Source organism: Bufo gargarizans, chromosome 1 (assembly GCF_014858855.1).
Source record: "Bufo gargarizans isolate SCDJY-AF-19 chromosome 1, ASM1485885v1, whole genome shotgun sequence".
Lineage (NCBI taxonomy): Eukaryota > Metazoa > Chordata > Amphibia > Anura > Bufonidae > Bufo > Bufo gargarizans.
In genome coordinates, this window is record NC_058080.1 from 364,455,615 (window position 1) to 364,471,434 (window position 15,820).

The 15,820-nt window shown below is 45.9% G+C and overlaps 1 protein-coding gene across 1 annotated transcript in view; it reads left to right on the forward strand.

Moving 5' to 3' along the window:
- Positions 1–2,408: 2,408 nt before the first annotated feature.
- Positions 2,409–15,820, forward strand: part of SBNO2 (strawberry notch homolog 2) — an 84,037-nt gene continuing 70,625 nt past the window's right edge. Inside the window, 1 exon segment of the mRNA XM_044269392.1 lies at positions 2,409–2,622. The gene's annotated coding sequence lies outside the window, so the exon portion shown is untranslated.

A 15,820-nucleotide genomic window follows, 5' to 3' on the forward strand; every position in this document is an offset into this window, starting at 1 on the left:
AGCCACAGTGTGTTCTTGGATTTGGACACTTCCCCTTTAAGTTGTGTTTTCCCTTCTGTGGTATTGGAAGGGTTAACTCCCTTTCTGTGTGTGTGTGTGTGTGAGTCACGGGGTGTGTCTGACTGTTGGGTGTGGCCTCTTGGCCCTATAAAGCCTCAGTTGTAGGCAGTAGTCAGAGAGGGTGCTTCAGCCATGCTGGCTAGAGGCAGCCTCCTGGTCATAGCAAAAATAATGTCGTTTGGTGTTTAGAAGATGTGTTTCTATTTATGCTTCTTTATTGCAGTTTATGGATCTGGGTTCCTGTGCGTGGATATGTGGTTGCTGGGTTCATCTCAGGTTGTGTGGACATCAGCTTGCCAGCACAGGGATCCAGTCAGCAAGGCTGTGGCAGGTAGGTGGAACTATTACTGTTCACCTGCAATATCCATAAGACTGTTGGTGTTCCCCTTTTCCCTGCAGCTTGGCCAGTGAGACTCCTGTTCCTCCATGTCCAGAAGGAACAGGCCGTCTTACCCTGACTCCTAGTCCAGGGACCGGTCGGAGGGTGAGTTAGGGATCCGAGGTTCCTGATCATGGGTCCTCCTACCTTAAAGGTCGGCCCATGCAGCTAGGAGTTAGGGTCAGGTTAGGGACGCGATAGGAGGTGACCTGCTCCTTAATCCTGTTGTCCTGGTCGAGCAGCGACCATCTTCCGGCATTGCACGGCTGAGGGTTTTCCCCATCCTCAGCCGTGACATAAGGGCTCATGCACACGACAGCAAACGGTGGGTCTGCAATATACGGGCACCGCATCACAGATGTGGACCGATTCACTTGCAATCCGGAATTTTCAGTGCGGAATAGAGGCACGGAACTCTGCGAAAGTACTATGGAGTGCTTTTGTGGGGTTTCCGTCCGTGCCTCCGCACCGCAAAAAAGTAGTGCCTGCAGTGCGGACCTTCGGATGCGGATGTGCACCCCATTCAAGTGAATGGATCAGCGTCCGGATGTGGCGGCCCTACGATTGGTGCCCATGCATTGCAGTCCGCAGTACGGGCCCGGATGGCACACATCCTGATGTGTTCTGTGATTGGGCAGCAACCAGGCTGAACACTGACTCATTTGTTTCAATGGGTATATACACAGGAGCATCATTTTTCATTGATCAGCTGGTGGTTTGAACACGTGCCCCTTAGTGACCACTAATATGCCTTTAAAGCTCGCTTTAATCAATCATTACATGTACCTAAAATGCTGCATTAAAAACTATAACTTGTCCTGCAAAAAATAAGACCTCATACAAGTACATTGATGAAAAAACTAAAAAGTTCTAGCTCTTGGAATGCGATTTAAAAAAAAAATGTGTGGGGTCACTTAGGGGTTAAAGCTGGTGTAAAGGAAAACTGACTTAGTTACCCATAGCAAACAATCAGAGTCCACCTTTCATTTTTTAAAGCTCCGGTGTTAATTAAAAAAAACTCACCTCCTCCATTTGCTCGCGCTGCTGACCGGAGGACAGGACCTGCAAGACGTCATCACGCTGGAGCGCAGGTCCTATCCTGAGCTTCCAGTCAGCAGGGGGCATTCACAGCGGCGCGAGCAAATGGAGGAGGTGAGTTTTATTTTTTTGCAGAGAAGGGGCACTAATGGGGGCATTATTCTAACTAGGGGCACTATTTGAACTGGGGGGGACTAATAGGGGCATTATTCTAACTGGGTGCACAATTCGAACGGGGGGGGGGGACTAATGGGGGGCATTATTCTAACTGGAGGCACTAATGGGGGGTGTTATTCTAACTGGGGGCACTAATGGGAGCATTATTCTTACAGTGGGCACTAATGGGGTCATTATTCTTCCTGGGGGGCACAAATAGGGGCATTATTCTTCCTGGGGGGCACTAATTCAGGGATGCACTAATGGGGGCAATATTTTTATTGGGGGGCACTAATGGGCCCATTACTCTTACTGGGGACACTAATGGGGGGATTAATTCTGGGGTGCACTGATGGGGGCTTTACTAGTACTGTGGGGCACTAATGTGGACAGTATTGATTCTGGGGGGGGGCACTAATATTATTGGGAGACACAGTACGATAGCCATACGCCCCACTGTGTGGCTTTAAGTGGCCGGTATTTTTTGTTGGGACAGGTGGCAACCCTACCCAAGGACCACACATGGTGTACACAGAGTTCGACCAGTACATTATTTTATTGTGACTTCACAAATATTGAGGAAAAAGACGAGGAATCGCGCATGATAAATATGGCGTGCTTCCGTTCAGTGGAATTGCGCAAGGAAGGTGGCGCAACATACGCTCCTAGGTTTCCTTGACGTACGATGACGTCAGCAGATCAACACCTTCTCGTTGCCACAGTGATGAGCGTCACGCCCAATGATGTCAAAAGCCGGAAGTTCGTGTAAACCAAAGATGGCTGCAGGAAGCAGGAAGTGACTGCAGCTTCTGCTCTACGAGCTCCTGAAACCGGAAGCGTTAACGGGGAAAAAAAGTTGTAAACAAACCCACCGGGTGTGCTTATTCCGGTACGGGACACGACTGTCAGACAGCAACCGCAGGCGGCCCCGGGTTCCTGGTGGAGTGAAGACCCTGGGGAGAAGTCCCGGAAGTAGAGGAACCTCTGTGGTGAGATCTTGCTTGGCTGTGTCTGTGGTGCAGCCGCTCATGTTAGGGGCTGTACAGTATGGCTTTGGACATAACAGCTAGTGCTAGATCCAGGTGACCATAGTGTGGCATTTCCTTTTATTGCACATGCCCCCAATGCCAAGCCCAATGATGGCACCAGGAAGAACTAGTTGTAAAGCTCGCTTTACTATAGGAGCAGCCAGCAGTGTGAATGTGGGGGCCTGGGCAGACATGTTGGACCACTAGTGGACTCTGTATGTGCTATCAGATGACTATCTGAGCCCGGTACACCCCTACAGGAGCCACCTTGTGTTTTAAGGCTGAACTCTCACCGCATTTTCAGTATCCATATGTGAGGGGACATCTCAAATGTATCTGTAGCCCCACGCTCACCTGACAGAGACCAGACAGAACGCGTTCTGTGACCTCTACCCCAAAATAAGGTGGAAATGAAATTGGTCCCACACTTTATATGGTGAATAAATTCTAGCAATGTAGGGCTCCCAGAAAACCCCTGTAGAGCCGTGTTCACAAACCTGCTGTACGCGCTGTGGCTTTTGTCGATAATCCGTCCAAGCTGCGCCTGTAATGAGCATGTACAGATTCCTCCCCATCCCCCATTGCTGGTGGGCTTCACACAAGAACATACAGAATAGTGAGACAATGTGAACAGGTTGACTGTTTTCTGTAGACGTTTTCCATGTGCAGTCTCCAGAAAGGGTAGAGGCCTCGGGGTTGGGACACAGCTTTGCATCCTCCGTGTTAGAACCTTTTTTTTTTTTTTTTTTTTGATGAACGGAGATATTTGTCAGGATCCGGTCAAATACTGGTGCTTTTAATGTACAGAAATCTAGTAACAGGTTCCCTTTAACCCTTGTCATCTATGACAGATGTTGGGAGTTTAAAGATGGAGCTGAGTCAGGGCCATACCCAGTGGGTAACACTAATGGGCTGTGTTCATGATTAGAGACCCCCCCCCCACCAATTGTGAGAACTGAGTCCCAGTACCCCCTATAAACGGAACGATCGGTTGCACATGTATGTGGCTGCTCCATTCATTTCTATGGGAATTCTGGAGATAGCTGAGCTCTGTACTCGCATATCTGTGGAACTCTCATAGAAACAAATAGAATGTCCTTGCACATAGGCGACAGGCCGCTCCGTTCAGTTCTGGGAGGCCACACGGGGTACTTGTGAGTCCAAGCAGTAGGACCCCCACCAACCTAATAGTTATCCCTCTTTCTTGTGGCTAGGGGACAACTTGAAACAACCGGAATACAGTTTTAAGGCCTTATTCCTTCCATGCCTGAGCCTCTTTTACGTCCTGCCTCTGGTAGAATGTAATAAAGTGCCTTTGAAGATCCCCGTACGCTGTAATACAGAAGTGTTATAGTGTATACTACAAGCAAGTCCCCTAAGGTGACTAAAAAAATTTGAGAAAAGTTTAACAAAGTTTTAAAGTTTAACTTTAAAACCCCAAAATATTAACCATTAAAAAAACTTTTTTCGTTTCTTGCATAAAGCTAGAAAATTTAAACATACTGTAATTGGTATCACAACGTCATCCCATTATATAAACCTGGATGAGGAGGCATCCCCACCATCTACATAGCATAAAGCCAATCTCCGTTTCATGATGCTAACTCAATTCCGAAACTGAGGGAAACATTCACTGGAGAGCGGTCAGGCAGTAATACCGCCTCAAGAGTGTTTAGTAATTTTTCTCCTTCGCTTGAGCAGCCATGGGAGAGCATACACATCTTAAGAACGTTATCCTCAATAAAAGTAACCTGAAGATCCGATTCCCATTTACTAAAAGAGGAGCCTTATCTGTGTTGTGAGATTCATAGAATACTGTATAAATGGGACAAAATCCTTGTTTGCCTAAATTCTGGAGCCCCTTATCAAACTCCAGTGGCTCTAAGAGGTGTGCATTCCTGAAAGTTTTAGTAAAGAGATTTCAAAGATTTAGTAAAGACAGATTTCATATTCAAGCCATATTCCCACCTGCTGGGCATTTCAAACTTATAGACTTGAAAGTACTGTAGGTAATCGATCATCCTCCAAAAATGGTCTGAAAACAGCGATGGAGAAGGCTGCGTGCCATGATGAGAATCATTGACATGTAGGCCTGGTCTGAAAGCAGGGTTTCCCAATTACGGAGTCATGAGCTCAGTCTAGCAGACATTTTTTTTTATTTCAAAAGCCATAAATCCCACAAGGAGAGAACATAGTAGACAAGAAAAGCCAGTCTTCAATAGGAGGCCTGTCCATAATTAAGAACTTGATGGGGAAATTTCCTAGTCTGTTATCCCCTAACTTCTGTCTAATAACCTAGTGAATGTCGCAGCGGTGTCATATAACGTAACATCAGGAAGGCCAAAGCCCCCAAAGATTTATTTTTGGTTAGAACTGTATTTTCCAGTCTAGGCCTACTCGTAGGCTTTATAAATTGTGCAGTCGCCCTCTGGAGGGAGGTGAGAAACCTTCCTGGTACACAGGTCTATAAAGATAGAACAATCTCAGTAGAATATCTAATTTGACAACACTTATTATTTTAAAGTTACTAAGGTATCCAAAACTGAGAATAGATAGGAAGACGATATATAAAGGAGAAGTTCTTCTGCATACAGTGCAAGTTTGGGATTCTACAGCCTGACTGTTGCTCCTTTTAATGTATGGATTGTTTCATAGCGCACTGGCCAGGTGTTCCATGGTTAGGACGTATAGTAATGGCGATTCCTGCTGCGTGCCATTGTTAATTACAAACGTTAATTACAACTGACGGGTTGTGTATAAAGGACAGTCACCTTTTCTAGAAAGGAGAGCCCAGGCCAATCTATTTCAGTAAGGCTAACCGAAATCTCCAGGGTTTCTGATGAGACACACAGGGTTTTTTTGTGGCATCGAACATGAGATATATAAGGGTGGTAGTGTAGATAGTGTTGTCTCTTGCTTCCCTCCCAGGTACAAAGCCCACCTGGATTTTGTGGCTAATGTATGTCTGGAAGTACCTTACTGAGGCAGCTAGCCTAAAGTTTAGAATAGATTCGGGATATCGGTCGATAGTTGCCCAAACCGAATAAAGATGCTATGGTTTGCAGTAAGACGACCATGTGGGCTTCATGTGTCTGTTTAGGGAAAGGGCTGGAAGGGGAAATGCTATTAAACACTTGAGTAAGAAAGGGCACAAATCCCCCCCCCCCCCCCCAAAAAAAAAGCAGCGAGGTAATCAGGACCAGGGCTTTTTCCTCCTTTTGAGCAAAATAAAATAACCTCACCAGGTTCAATCTCTGGGAATCTGCACAGCATTTATCTGATATAGGAGGCCTTCTTATCAATGGAGTTCTTACGAGTATCTCGGCCCTGTGTAGGCATGTCAGCAAATTGACCCCGAATATTGTAAAGTTATTCATCACGTCTTGAATGCTTTGGCTGAATAGGGTTATGAACAGCTAATCCAGTTGCGTCCTTGTTGGTGGTGATATATTTGGCTGAATATGTCTTGGGTGCAAAAGGCGAGCCAAAACTCGACTGCATTTGTTTGCATTTTCATATAAATCGGCTGTGAAAGCGCTCATGATGTCAATGTGAGCTCTGATTTACCGCTTCTTTCAGCTCTGAACCAGTGACGTTTCTGCCAAAGTTTCGAGGGCGAGAGATTGGTTGTGTGCCTTATCCAGAGCTACCGTAGTCGCCCTGTTGGATCAAAGTACCTCACATGTTAAAGCTTCCCACTGCAGAGGAGGCGCGATCAGGTCGGAAGCGTGGTCAAAAAGAATTTCATAGGATATCTTTCAGTGGCATCTCATTAAGATGCCACGTCCAAATTGCAAACACATCCAACCTGCTGTACATCTGATGGGCTTGGGTGAAATAATATACTCCAGACATCAACCAGCTGCTTACTGTGCAAAGGGTTCTTTGTTCTAGTAAGGGATAAGCGGGTGACCAGTGATCTATCTGCCTGTGGACATGGCAAGCGAAGGCTCTGGTACCAAGTATATTAAACCACCTGACATTTAGGGAAGCAAGCTTGAACTGTGCCTGTGTGGCCAACATATTTCCATATACACAGTAACAGTAAAGGGAAGGAGAAAGGAGATAAAACAAGGGGGAAAGAGAGGAAAATAAACTGTAGTAAGTAAAGAGACAGAGGAAATCTAGAAAGTAAGAACGTTGTGTTCTCCGAGAAGATTCTCTAGTGCTGTGAAGTATCTAATCTGCACAGTACAGAGAACCCCTGGAAAAGAGGAACAAAACATGTTCAACGTTTGACTTAAATGGTGGAATTCTGCCAATGATAAATCAAAGGAGCGACCACAAGACTAATAGTCCAATAAAACATATAACAGGAGAAAAAAGATCCTCTAATGATCAAGTAGAATGGTCTTAAAGACACTTAAGAGGGATATCTAAAACAGGTAAGTGAAGATAGTGACCGGTAAAAAAACAGGTAATACCTATAGCTATCCGAACTTTATAACCAGCGTCATGAAGCTGGGGCGCAAGTGAGTATATGGATAAGCGTTTGCTATGGAGGCCCTCCATTAGGAAGACTACTGTGAGGAGGCTACCATAAGTAGACCCCTAAGGAAGTATGGGCTTAGGTTTGCAAATTGTAACTTCGTGCTCAGCAAAGGTGACCTCTAGGATATGGTATGAACCTGAATTACACATAATCCCTATGTGCACCACCATTTTGATACAAAGTGTGCAAGTTAAACAGTAAGTGTACTTTTAACGCTGAGGCATACGTTTCTTAATTTATATAAAGAGACTAATTTCTACTCCTTGACAAAAAAGCAGACGGAGAACAGCGTTTATCGGTGGGACCGTTTTGACAGTTTAATCTGCTGGTGAAAAAGGCTCACCTGGATGTGTTGCGCTCTGAGCACAACACCCAGTCGTGCGGTGGATAGAGGTAGCTGGTGCAGCCAAGCTTCTTCCCGCAAGGCACAGTGTGCCAGACGGAAGATGTAGAAGAAAATTTGGGTCAGCAGCGGCGCAACCAGGAAGGTCCAGGCTTGAAGGTAAGTTTATAGCTTTTATTTATAGTTCCCGCAGATTCTGTGTTTCTGGGAAGGAAGATTTGCTTCTTCAGATCAAGAAACATAATCTATATGTTTCTTGATCTGCAGAAGGCACTGTTCTGGCCCAGAAACGCGTAATCTATGGGAATTTTCTTCTAAATTATTATTCCTTGGTACTTTCAAAAAATCAACTCTGTAAGATGACATAGTCCAATAGGTGTCTCAGGAAGGGTTCTTATCAGCAATTTGGGTGCCTCGCATCGCAGGGCTCTTTTATCTTCAGATTGAGAAGTGTGGAGGCAGAGGAGGTATGGGGCTCCAGTCTGGGAGCACAGTGTTGGGTAGTTCAGTTCAAAGCACAAGCCTATGTGGCGAACCACTAATTGCAAGGAGAAACCTGATGTATGGAATGTCTCTAATGGAGCAGGTCCAATAGAAGGTGCAGAGCTCGGTGTTCGACAAGAGTGGGGCAAGAAAGATCTTGCCAAATAGATAGGTGTGTCCCCAAATCATTAACGGGTAGATTGTGGGTCTTTTGCATAATCTCCTCTGAATTGGAGGTGACCTATAACATTTCTTGGCTTTTTAACAATTTTGAACTCTTCAGATACAGGCATCTCCAAAATCTTGGTAAAGAGGCCTTGCAACATAGGGATTACATCAGCTGGTTTGGTGGATTCTGGAAAGCCTCTGATCCTAAAATTATTTGGTCTGTACCGATTTTCAATATGATGATGAAAACGGTAAAGCTGATTTATTCACATGTCACAAACGTCTCCCTGTGCTGTTGTATTCTCTATTTTACCTGCCAGAGTTTAATGGTGGGAAGAAAGATCTTCTACCTGCTCTTGAAATTCCTGCAGTTTCATTTTACTGCATTAATTTCTTGTTTATAAGATTTCTTTAGCCTCTCAACAAATTTCTTAATTTCCTGCCTAGTTGGCAGATGTTTCACATGTTCTTCCAGTCCCACTTGCCCTCCACAGGGGTCTGTAATGCCATATCTCAAGTCCCCTCTAATGTAAGAGTAGCTGGAGATATCTGTAGCTTCGGGCAAACCTGAAGAAGATGGCAGCCCTGCTCGTGGTGTTGCACTGCGGGATGGGATCTGGTGGCCTGAATTGAGCGTTTAGGGCTTCCTCAGTCCGGTCATCAGGCGAGTTTGGCACAGATGGAGCTTCTGTTCCCATTTTGTCCCTTGGCAGGCTCCCTCGTTTTTCCCTGTGGCTGAGTCTTGCAGAAGTGAAATGATTAATGTGAGGGTAGCTGCCTGCAGTTGCTGGCTCGTGTGTTGCCTCCACGCTGAAGAACTGCTGAATACTACTTTATGGGGATGATGGCACCGCCGAATAAAAGGCAGCAAGACACCACTTTCTTGTCCTCACCAGTGGATCTTAAAATCAACCCGAAACAGGCAAGTAGAGGATACAATATACAGTGTGTAATGAATGGGTCAGGGTTTGATCTGGATGTGTCATGGTCTAGTGGTAGTGGACAGTAACACTTTAGCCGTGCATGCTTGATGTCGTTGGTAACGTGTAGTTTTTAGCATGTTTACACACTTCCCCTTTAAGGTTGTTGTCCCTTCCCATTCTGGTGCGTATGGGGTTAAAGTGTGAGCAAGGTTAAGCTGGGTGTAGGCTCTTATAGTACTTGAGCTTGGAGCCTGAGGTTTGTGGGACTTCGGCTTCTTGTGGAGCTGGAGTTATGCTGCCATCCTGTACCTTACCAGCTGTTCAGTTTGAGGGCCACCTTGTTGGACATAGATTGTCATCCCTTTGTATCCTCCATGTTCCCTACCTTACTTGTGTTGATGTTTGGGGTGGGTTTATGTTAAGGGTGTGATGTATGTCTTTATGGTGTTTGTCCAGCATGTATGCAAGGCATTTCCCTGTGTGTTGTGCCTCAGGTGAAGGGGCTCCTGGGTTCCTCGGAGGCGGAACCGCGTTGACAATCTGCCTGCGGAAGTGGGTTCCAGAGTTTCCCGGAGTGGGAACCACTAGTCAGTTGCTGTTGTTTCTTCCAGTTTTTGTGGCAGGTAAGTGCTGTTGTTCTAGTGTGTGTTGTTTTGCACTGGGTGCTTACCTGCCAATCTGGTTTATGCTTCTGTCTGCTCCTTTCTTGTGGCTAGGCCTGCTGGAGACTCTGGTTCATCCTTGTTGTGGATGAACAGGTCGTCTCCTAGCCCTGATATTATTACCAGGGATCTCTAGGGTTACTAGGGCCCGAGGTTCCGGGTATGAGCCCTCCCACTATTAGGGTTCGCTCATACAGTTAGGAGTTAGGGCCAGGATTAAGGCGGCTTTAGGAGGTGACCTGCTCCCTTTCTCTGGTGTCTAGGCCTAGCTGCTTCCTTGTTTTCCCACATTTCGCCCCACTCCCCACCGTGACAGGATGCTGTCCCTTTGCAGAACGGAACGCATCCGGACAGAGAACTTGTTTGTGTAGATAGTGCAAACGGATGAAAGGCTTTGTCTAGTATGTTTTTTATGGCATCAGCTTACTGCAACTCTGCTCCCATTCATGTGGGAGCTGCAGTACGCCGGCACAGCCACTACATGGTGGATGGAGCAGACGACTGACCGAAACAGGTGATCGTTGGGGATATCCTCTTATATTGACCTGTCCCAAGGACCATCAATATCTAAGTTCCAGAAATCCCCTTTAAGGTAATATATCAATTTAAGCGCATAATGAATGCTTAAAAAATAACAAAAAACAATGGTGAAATTGCATTTTATTTCTTCAATTTCCTCTCACGAAGATTTTTTTTCCCTGTTTTTCAATACATGATATTGTAAATTAAATGGTGCTATTAAAAAATACAACTTATGGCTGTGTAAAAGTCGAAAAAAAAAAGTCATGGCTCTTGGAAGATGGAAAGGGTAAAAATTGTTTGCGGCCCCAAGAGGTTGATCGTTTAGTTCTCCTGTCCTGTCCTGTTGTAATAGATGCTTTGATTTCCTACAAAATAATGATTCTGGAGCCCCATTCACTTCTATGGGACCAGGGCTGTGTGAAAAACACGCGATATAGAACGATTTTCCCTGAATGCAAAGAAGATGCACAGACGCATTAAAATGAATGGGGCAGGATTCATTCTGGATTCTATGCGTTCACTACAGGCACCGCATCCTGCCGGAAAACTCACTCGTATGAAAGATCCCTTACAGCCAGACGGGTACGGAACGCCCCTTTAAAAGGGGGAATGGTAACACCCAGTTGTCGATTCCGGACAAATAAGAGGAACAGCACAACACAGAGTTCTCCCTTATAAAGAGTTTGTCTGAACTGGAGGCCCCCCTTAAATCTCCCATCATTACACAGAGATGATACAGCTGGCACCTGCCATTAATGGAACAGGCATAGCTTCCTTGGTGCTGTTATAGTACGTTGCGGAGGACTGACTAAATGTAAATTCATGCATCATTTTGATGCCATTGAACACTGTAGCAGACTGGGAAAGGTCCGTAGACCTGGCCTAAATGAACAACCCCACTGAGGCTATCGGGAAACCTCTGTTCATATGCCCTACGAAGGACATATAGACGTGATAGAAGAGGGTCCCCAGAAAGAGAGCTACAGACATGACCTCAACTGCCTTGTAAAATTACACAACGTTTAGAGAGATCAAATCTTTCCAGCTGTTAGGACAGGTTTAACGGGTTATTTATCCTGAACAAACCCTTTAGGGCTCTTTCCCTTGCGGGAATCGCGCTCCAGGTGAGAGATGGATGATGCGCTCTGGACTTGATTGATAATGCTGTGTGCCTCTTTATGTAAATTCTGTTACATAAAAGGTCACAATGATTAATAGCATTCTCTGTGTAAGTGTGTATACAGATAGCGGTCAGTCACTGATAGTTGTACACGGGGGAGGTGTTATCAGTGATAGCATTGTCTGTGTAAGTCCTATTGCACACGATCGTATGGCCTCCGAGATATACGGTCCGTTAGCGGGCAATGTGTTCTGGAGTGGCATTAATCATGCGCACGGGAGCACACAGCAAGATAGATTACTATGATGCTGTGGACTTAAGGCCGCCTGCGGGCTATTGTCAAGCACTCATATGATCTTATGAGTGCGGGACAACAGTCCCATGGGCGGCCCAACGTGCACAGCATCATTGTAATCTGTGTGTCACGGAAGGTGTACAGGAAACAAGACAATGCAAAATGAATATATGACTCACTGGATCCAAAACTAAGGAACAAAAGGGAGACCCCTGCATAAGACCTGGCACTCTCCCTGACTGCTCAGCCTATGCGAACACCCCAATGGTGGATGATCGCATATCCTCGTACCTCGACTATATAACACCTGCACACCCTACAATAGTGAGGGGACACGACCACCGGCTCCCTACACTAGACACGGAGGGAGTCGGGGTCACCTGGGATCCAGCAAACCTAAAATCACAAATGAATATACAACACTTATCTTGTAGAAGACTGGGAAATAGGATCAGCATGCACGCACACTCCAGAAAGTTGTATAAACCGCCCACTAATGCATTATGGGGAGGAATTTAAAGGGATGCAATCAGTCCAACTACATGACAGCTGAGAGAGGCTAACGAGATGAGGAACTGAAAACCAAAACAAAGAAAGCTCAAGGAGGAGGTTCTGAAAAGGCATCTGTCAGAGCTTCTCAGATGTCTGGTTGTGACACTATGATGCTGTGTGCTCCTGTGCGCATGATTGATGCCGCTCCGGGACATATGGCCCGCTCACGGACCGTATATCTTGGAGGGCATACGGTCGTGTGCAAGAGGCCTTAGTGTGTATACAGATAGCTGTACATGGGGAAGTGTTATCAGTGATTGATAGCATTCTCTTTGTAAGTGTGTATACAGATAGCTGCCAGTCACTGATAATTATACACGGGGGAGGTGTTATCAGTGATAGCATTCTCTGTGTAAGTTTGTATACATAGCTGTCAGGCACTGATGGTTGTACACATGGGAGGTGATATCAGTGATTGATGGCATTCTCTGTGTAAGTCGCCAACTCAGTCTACTACACTATGAATGGAGTTGGCCCCAGAGCTATAAGGTAACAACTGATCAGCGGGGATGCAGGGTGTCCGATGCTCACTGATTTAGATATTATGGGCCTGTCCTGATAAGCCATGAGTATTAAAAGCCCGGAACTGCCCTTTAAAGAGCAGCTGTCTTCTCTCCTTATGTGTCCATTTACTTGTATACCTTGTGCTAGAGCTTCTTTTCTTGGAGCTCTGCATTGTGCTGCTCCTCTGTCATTACTCCTTAAAACGTATTAAAGATCCCACCTCTAGTTGATACCATTATGTAGAATTGTTATTTTATAGTAGTGCCAGTTTTTAGTCTGGAGCCCTTTACAGGCATTCTTTAAAGAAAAATTGCTTTGCGGGACAGTTGCCTTTACCTTTGGACTTTGAATAGATGCCCTGCTGAGGGACCCTCGGTGCTTCCTCCATGCGATCAGAGCCCTTTGCCGAACGTTCACTGGTTATTTGCTGGGTGTAGCTAGACTCTGATTGCAAGGACCAGTGGGGCGGTGGGGTTTCCTCTTTTTCCTTTTTGTATGCATTGCATTCATTGAGCACTCTGTGTGACGTAGAAATGCCTTCTGTATTGCATGTCTCCAGCCAAACACCGGACATGCTGATGTTCTGGAGCACTGTTCTCTAAAGGGCCGCCATGATAATGTCCGTACAATATCCGTGATGATCTCTGGTCCACTACCCTTGTCATATACTGTGGCTGCGCAAATGCTTTTGTTTGTCGGGCAATCGGATCTTTCAGTAAATTATGGTGTCTAATCACGATCTGCTGCCGGCTAACAACTAGATAGTAGCGGGACAAGCAGTTGTATAGCAATCGCTGCTCCCCATGCTGTGAAGGAGATCGCTGCATGTAACAGCAGAGGTCTCCTCCGCTAGCGGGTAGGCGATTGCCAGGAAGGAATGCCCGCAGAATCAGGCTGCATTATACAGCATCTCACATTTGGTAAATATTTTATTCTATCTTTTCATGGGACAAAAATTCACTGCTAAAAATGCACCAAAATGATACACAACTGACAATACTAGCTAATTCCTCAGGCTGATGTTAAAAGCCGAGAACTTTGCCAATATCTTCCAGTCAGGAACATATCGGAGCCCCTCATACACCACGTCACGGTGTCTCAGCACGCATGGGGTCCTACCACTCAACTGCCTGTGGTGTGTGACCAGGGTCTGAACCAACTCACAGCCAGACTCTCAGATGCCTCCATAGTGGTATCACCAATGCACTGTGAGGTAGGAGAAAGCTGTGAGCCGCACCCACAACAGACCATGTGACACAGAAGCCGCACCCACAACAGACCATGTGACACAGAAGCCGCACCCACAACAGACCATGTGACACAGAAGCCGCACCCACAACAGACCATGTGACACAGAAGCCGCACCCACAACAGACCATGTGACACAGAAGCCGCACCCACAACAGACCATGTGACACAGAAGCTACCAGGTGCAAAAGAATGTTACCAACAATATAAAGGGGCACATTCCATACACAGAAGGACAACAACTCACTGAAAAAAGTGGCCTAAACGGGTGAAAATGCTCCAAACCCAGAGACTGTAGCGTGTCTATAACCGGGGAGCAATTCCTCCGCATGCGGTCCGCAGACAACGGCAATCCCCAGCAAAAAATGTATGTATGTATATTTTTTCATCTGCACAATGTATCATTTTGTGTAAGATGTTCCTGTCGTGCATGCGGTCCGCCCCGGCATCCTCCATTGTATGCATTTTTTGCTGGGGATTGCCGTTGTCTGCGGACCGCATGCGGAGGAATTGCTCCCCGGTTATAGACACGCTACAGTCTCTGGGTTTGGAGCATTTTCACCCGTTTAGGCTAGTTTTTTTTTCTTTTTATGGGAGAACACTGTAGATATGACACTTTGATACAATGTACAGTAGTCAGTGTACAGCTTGTATAACAGTGTAAATCTTGTGTAGCTTCAATATAATTCAACACCTAGTCATTAATGTCTAAACCGCAGGCAACAAAAGTGAGTACACCCCTAAATATCAGTGTCACATCTTCAGTGCTGTCCCGTGAAAAGATATAATAAAATTGATACAAAAATGTGAGGGGCTTGTTTGTATTTTAGTATTTTTTTTTTTTTCTTACAGAAACTCACTTTCTACCACCAGAAATACTGTTATGTAGCTGGATGACATTCGCGATGCGCTAATGTCAGCACTACTTAACAGTATGTTTCTAACATTTGTCCCTTCAGCCGTTTTTGTAAAATAAGCACTTTTATACTATACTAATGAGCCTCTAGGTCAGTGGTGGCGAACCTATGGCACGGGTGCCAGAGGCGGCACTCAGAGCCTTCTCTGTGGGCACCCGCACCCTGGAAAAAGTCTATGGTGTACCAATATGCCTTAGACTTTTCCTGCCATTCATCAGTGCAGGGCACGTTTTGAACAGCACAGGCAGCGCATTGAATGTAGGCAGGCTGTTATAGCTAAATGATTTAGAACATGGAAGATATACTATATTGGCATTCAGGTTAAATTGCCGTGTTCGCACTTTGCAATAAATAAGTGGGTTTTGGGTTGCAGTTTGGGCACTCGGTCTCTAAAAGGTTCACCATCACTGCTCTAGGTGCTATGTGGGCGTAAAATCAGCACCTTAGAGGCTTATCGTTGACGAAATCCCACGCCTGCACCGTTCACTTCTGTCTTCGACGCAGTGAGTGAAGGCCGCTTTCCTGATGCCAGCTTCCTCACTGTGACGTAGTCGGCGCAGTGAGGAATCCGGCACCAGGAGCGCATCATTCACTCGCTGCACCTGCCCCGAATACAGAAGTGAACGGCGCAGGCGCAGGATTTAGTCTGCGATGCGGCGGACTGTGCCATCAATCAAGAGGAGTGGGGCGGGCAGAACAGGGGACCTGGGCGGGATAAAGGGTGAGTAGACGGAGCCTCTAGGTGCTGATTTCACACCCACATAGCACCTAGAGACTCATTAGCATATTCTAAAAGTCTTTATTTTGTATGAACCAGGGCTGTGGAGTCGGTAGATAAATGGTCCGACTCCTCAGTTTTTGGTACTTCCGACTCCTCTGTATTTAATATGTGAATGTATTTTATACATTCCTTGAAGGAAAGAAAGGCAA